Source organism: Musca autumnalis, unplaced genomic scaffold (assembly GCF_047663935.1).
Source record: "Musca autumnalis isolate F117 unplaced genomic scaffold, ASM4766393v1 scaffold_1, whole genome shotgun sequence".
NCBI lineage: Eukaryota > Metazoa > Arthropoda > Insecta > Diptera > Muscidae > Musca > Musca autumnalis.
The window spans coordinates 197,771,243-197,777,241 of record NW_027411644.1 but is presented as its reverse complement, the minus strand read 5'-3'; the positions used below and the strand labels follow the sequence as shown (position 1 = coordinate 197,777,241).

The following is a 5,999-nucleotide window of genomic DNA, read 5'->3' as shown; positions in this document are numbered from 1 at the left end:
ATTTATTCGGTGTCGTTCAATATTCATAGAGTGGCATTAATGATAACAGCGAAAATATTCTAATAACCAAATATTTTTGTTGTAGTTGTTATTTTTAGTATGTGTAATTGCGAGGGAGAATTATTTTCGCCAAAGGTACTGTGAATAATTGTACTTGCCGTGTAAAAAATACACTCGAGAAAAATAATGAGGAAATGTGTGTGACAATGGTCTCTGTTTTGGTCGCCATACCGATTCTGGTATTCTAACCGATTTTAGGTATTTTGAAAGTTTTAATCACATTTTCTGGCCCAATAAGTCAAAGCTCAGTATTTCGAGTTCTTTGTGAATAGCAAATCAATCTCATTACCAACAAGTGAAAAAGAATCAGTCGGCTTTGTCGACAGAGATATACTCTCAGCCTGCGTGGATTGAAACGTTCATACTAGAATACCGGCTAGACAATCAAAACCCTTCTTCTCAAGAATGTATCTGCCATACAATCCTATGGAGCGGTCGTAGACACATGTTCTTATCTTATGTGTGGCAAGTAAACTCGCTACAAATGCTTAACAGACGTGATTGATTCTTCATGCTTTTTGTGTAAACGAATGAAACGAGCTCATGAAGTTTTTTACAAGCTTAAAGAGAATGGCACTGATGGAAGGATGGGGTAGGAGCGAACTGGGCCGCCACCGCCAACATATCCCAAACACCAAGCAGGTTGATATAGAAGTTACCTTGGAATTTAACGGCCATCATTTGTGCAGGATGAAGGGAATGTTCGAGGTGTAGAACAACTTGATAACGGGCAGATGTGATTGGCAAATCAACACGGAAACCTTGGAAGTAGAATACAACGGCAAAGACGAGAGCAGTGGCCAACAAGTTCATCAAATTGGGCAAATTTTGACTTAAGAAGGCTTCACGCAAAGCACGAACTTTATCGTTTCGAGTGGCCATCAAGTGGAACAAGACGATAACGGCACCTTCGAATTCAGTATCACGTACCGGTGGTGGGTGAGAAGACCTTCCACACATAGGTTTCGCATGATGATCAAGAAGCAAACACAGACACCTATTTCAGATGGATCACCACACATTTCAGTCATGACATAAACAATGGCTTGCCCAATGGTAATAACCATACCAAAGAGTTTTTGGGCACCATTGAGCAAAGTACGATCCTTGGGAGTGTCACCAACTTCAATGATTTTGACACCAGTCAACAATTGCCTTATCAAGCCTAACAATGGGAGAGAACCCCAAGTCCATAAGGGTTCGCACGAATCAGCTGAGTCGGAACTTATGATATCAACAGAGGGTTTTGACAGCATACCAAGAAGATGAAGATCGTTATGGCGATCCATAGCACTTTCTCTCTGAATTTGATTTTGCGTTCTGGTTTGGAAATTTCTGGCAGTATACTGCCAAAGGGCTTTTTATCTTCGGGGAATTTAATTCCCATGATTAATTTTTGTTTTGTATTCAAACTATTTTTCTAATTTTTTTAACTAACCTCCGCCGACGAGCCAGTAAGAATAGAAAGTGTATATTATTATGATTTCGTCAAAATGGGCTAGAACAAATCTCTTCAAACTCCACCACGAGAGCACGAAAATCTAACGTACCGACGTTTTAAAATTGAATTTTACAACGTTATTTCAATCAAATGTAAACAAAACACGTTTGTCGGCCATTTTGAATTCTAAATTAATAGGGTGACAAATCCACGATAGTATCGGTTTTATCGATAGTTTTAAACGGAAATATCGAAAAAATCGAATGGGGCTGATATCGATAGTTTGCCAGCTCTACCACATGTAGCAATGGAAAGTCTTATCTCGCTTTATACTTTTCTTGTTGAGAAGAGCCCCACCACACACGTATCTCTTTACGTGGAACTGTATATTAACAAGTAAAAAATTATCAGTCGGCTTTGCCAACAGAGATACATATACCCTTAGCCTGTGTGGATTAAAGTACTTTTTTCGCAAAAACACTTATGTATTTAGGGGGATCTCAAAATTTGGGGCGTAAGGGCCGACAAAATATGGATAGGATAAAAGTTCAAAAATTTGCGGGGATATCGATAGACAGGTTTTTTTAACATACTAAAGGATCCTCGAACAGACCCTTAACCACACAAAAATGTTGAACATTTGTGTGGGTGGTACCCAAGGATTGGACAGATAAAATAAGTTTCGACAATATTTAGAAATCCAAAATTTGGACCAAATCGGTTGCTACGTCTATGAGATATCGCTCGTACCATTTTAGCGAATATTTTCTAATATTCGAAGAAATATTACGATATCCAAAGTGTGGACGAACCCAGTATTCGGTTCGACCTCTACAGCAGGATCGCCCATCTAAATACTGCAGGCGTCCACTGAGTTGTTTTGTGTGTACCTGAAGTAGTGGACCGATATGGCTTATCTTCGAACCTAAACTTAGTTTGGACAAAATATTACGAAGGCCAAATTTTGGACTGACTCGACAGATTCGTTCAATAGTTGTCTTGCGAACCAACCATTACACACGGTGTCAAAGGGATTTTTTGCAACTTTCAGGTTATTTTCTCAGGAAGTATGGACTTGCCCCTGATGAAACTTGTACCGTCGTATGAACACAAGTTGCTACAACAAAAATCAAAGTGATTCGAGAGCATGAACTAACCTGAACTTATACGTAATTTTGTGTGGGAGGTACCCGAAGGGGTGGACCGATTAAGTCCATATTTGAACCTTATCTAAGTCTGGTATTTTACGAATAGCAAAGTATGGTCAAAATTGGTTACTCCCTTCAAGAGTTATCGTACGCACAAATTTTCCGAACTTTTGTGGGGGAGGTACCGGAAGGAGTGGACCGATATAGCCCATCTTCGAACGTAAACTATATTAGGACAAAATATTACGAAATTTTGAACCGAATCGGTTGATCCATTCGAGAGTTATCGTGCGCTCCAGCCAGCCAGACAGACAGACGGACGGACATGGCTAGGACAACTCCAAATGGTCTGAAACGGATTTTGTCCAAACATACTTGGGGTCTAAAAAATTATTTCGATGAGGCACATTTTGCCTGTATGAAAGTGTATATACCCTCGTTAGCATAAATTCTGAGGGTATAAAAAAGCAAAAGCAGCAACAGACACATAGGTGCATAAAAAAAATTCCAAAAAATACTTAACAGATTTTAATAAAAGAAAAACTGAATGAAATGGTTTACAAAAAGTCACACTTTAAAAAGAAAAAAAAAAATATATATAGAAACATCGTTGAACGCTTCTCCTTAGTTGTGAAATAAAACACATTGATTATATCTGCGTCTCCTATTACACCATACACACAGCTCTTTATTATAAAACAGCGTTCTGCAGCCGCGAGAGCCCTGCTGTTACTCTTTTTGACAAAAATCCTATCTTCACCCATCAAAAATATGTTCTAACACAAGTGAGCAAAGGCTATAGTCGGGACGGGGCCGACCATGTGTTACCCTACACCACTACCCCTGTGCATAAGCTTTTCACTGGTAAACATTTCTTTTAGGGAATATAAACCAAATACCATCAAACACAATATGCCTATTTCTCTCGGGATCCACATAAGCAACCAAAAGTTCGTGACCATCCGATCAAAATTGCGACCTGTAGCGTGATTGCAAAAAATGGAAGAATTAGATGCAATGTGGTATCTCCCTTGTTTGGCCACCTTCTCCAACCTACTTTACACCAATTTATAGGTAATATTTTCTTTTTCTATTGACAGGCTTTGCCGTTGGAATACCCCTACTAGAAGCCGATATATTCACAAAGAATAAAACTTTGAATTTTTCTCCGCATGAGTTTTTCCCCATTCCGACCCCTAAATATTATCCGACTATGACCACATCAATAGGTTTCTTCCTCTGTGGGGCCCGCATCTACCCCAAAATCTCGTGACTATCCGATCAAAATTCCAACCGGTTATCCTACCAGAAGCGGAGATATTCGCATAAGAAAAAACGTTGACTTTTCTCCACATAAGCTTTTTGCTTATTCCGACTCCTGAATATTATCCGGCCAATAGGCTTCTTCCTCTGTGGCACCCGCATCAACTCCCAAAAAATTCGTGTCGATCCGATCAAAATTGCGACCTGTAGCGTGATTACAAAAAAATCGAAAATGGCGTGCATTACCGACTATTGCGATATCTCTGTTGTTTGACCACCTACGACAGCCTACTGTACATCGTTGTAAAGGTGATATTTTCTACTTTCCTTGCCAGGTTTTGCTTTTGATATACCTCTTAAAGAAACAGAGCTATTGGCTTTGAAATAAAACGTTGACCTTTTCTCTAAATAAGTTTTTGCACATTCCTACCCCTGAATATTATCCGACCATCATCAAAACCTATAGGCTTCTTCCTCTGTGGGACCCCCATTAACTCCAAAAATTTCGTGACGATCCGATCGAAATTGCGACCTGTAGCGCAATTTTGAAAAAAATTGAAAAATGGGATGTATTATCGACTATTGATATATCTCCGTTATTTAACCACCTACGCCAACTTGCTTTGAAGCATTGTAAAGGTGGGATATTCTTCTTTCATAGTCAGGCTTTGCTTTTGGAAGATCCCCAACCAAAGCTGTGATATTCGTCATTTTAACTCAAATCGCAAAAATAAAAAGTTGGTTTATATTAGCTACTATTGCGATTTCTTCGTTGTTTGACCACCTACGATAACCTACTATACATCGTTGTAAAGGCGATATTTTCTACTTTCATTAGCAGGTTTTGCTTTTGATATAGCCGTTATAGATGCGGAGATATTCGCTTTGAAATAAAACGTTGACTTTTTCCCCAAATAAGTTTTTTGCCCATTTCGACCCCTGAATACAATAGGCTTCTTCCCCTCCGGGACCCCCAACAACACCCAAAATTTGGTGACGATTCGATCAAAATTGCGACCTGCAGCGTGATTACAAGTTTTAGATGGACAGACGGACGGAAGGACGGACTGACGGACGGACACACATAGCCAGATCGACTCAGTTCGTCGAGACATTCATTTTGGTATATACAAGTATGGGTCTACGACCAGTATTTCGATACGTTACAAACTTTTTGGCCAAAACCAACTTATAATACCCTCCCCACATAGTGGTGTAGGGTATAATAAAAAAATGTTGGTACCAAAACAAATAAAAGTGAGATATGTTACACAATTTTGCAAATATATATTTGTTTGGACACAAACAAATTATGTTTGGATCCAAACATATTTCTAACATATATTTTTCTGTGTGTAGTTTATTCATTAGGGATTGATAATTTGTTTAATAGATTGGAACATATAGAAAACACAAAACACTCATATTTTGATGCAAAATGTGAAAAAATGTTCAACATTTTAACTTTGACCTTGAATTCCTCCGCAACTACTAGATCGAATTTGATCGTTTTTAATTCACCGGAATGCTGAATGTGTTATCTGTCGAACTACTATGGAAATATCTCTGTTAGGGTTATGACTTTTCGATATTTTTTTCAAAAATGATTTTCTGTAGTGAGAATGAATGAACTTTTGCCTATTTATACCCAAAATAACATTCATTTCATTTTATTATAAAAAATGTTCCGCACAAACCACTTTGAGAAAAAAATGTTTTTGAAAAAATCTTACTTACTTACTTAGCTGGCCCATTACAGAACATTTGTTCCATAGACCGAACTAAGAAAAGATCTCCAATTCCCTCTGTTTCGTGCTTCGCTTGCCATCTCTTCATCCACTTGTTTGCGCCATCTATTCTTTGGGCTGCCAATTCTGCGTGCACCGTCATGTGGCTCGAATTTATACGCCTTTTTAGCGGGTTCATCATCGCTCATTCTTATTATATGGCATAGCCAACGCAATCGCTGCATCTCGATACGTTTAACTATATTGATGTCGTTGTATAGCAGATACAGCTCGTGGTTCATACGACGTCGATATTCACCGTCAACGCAGATCGGTCCGTAGATCTTTCGAAGAATTTTT

The 5,999-nt window shown here is 38.7% G+C and overlaps 1 pseudogene; it reads right to left on the bottom strand.

The window, feature by feature from the left end:
- Positions 1-613: 613 nt before the first annotated feature.
- On the bottom strand, positions 614-1,447 carry LOC141390137 (protein transport protein Sec61 subunit alpha pseudogene; annotated as a pseudogene).
- Positions 1,448-5,999: the final 4,552 nt, after the last annotated feature.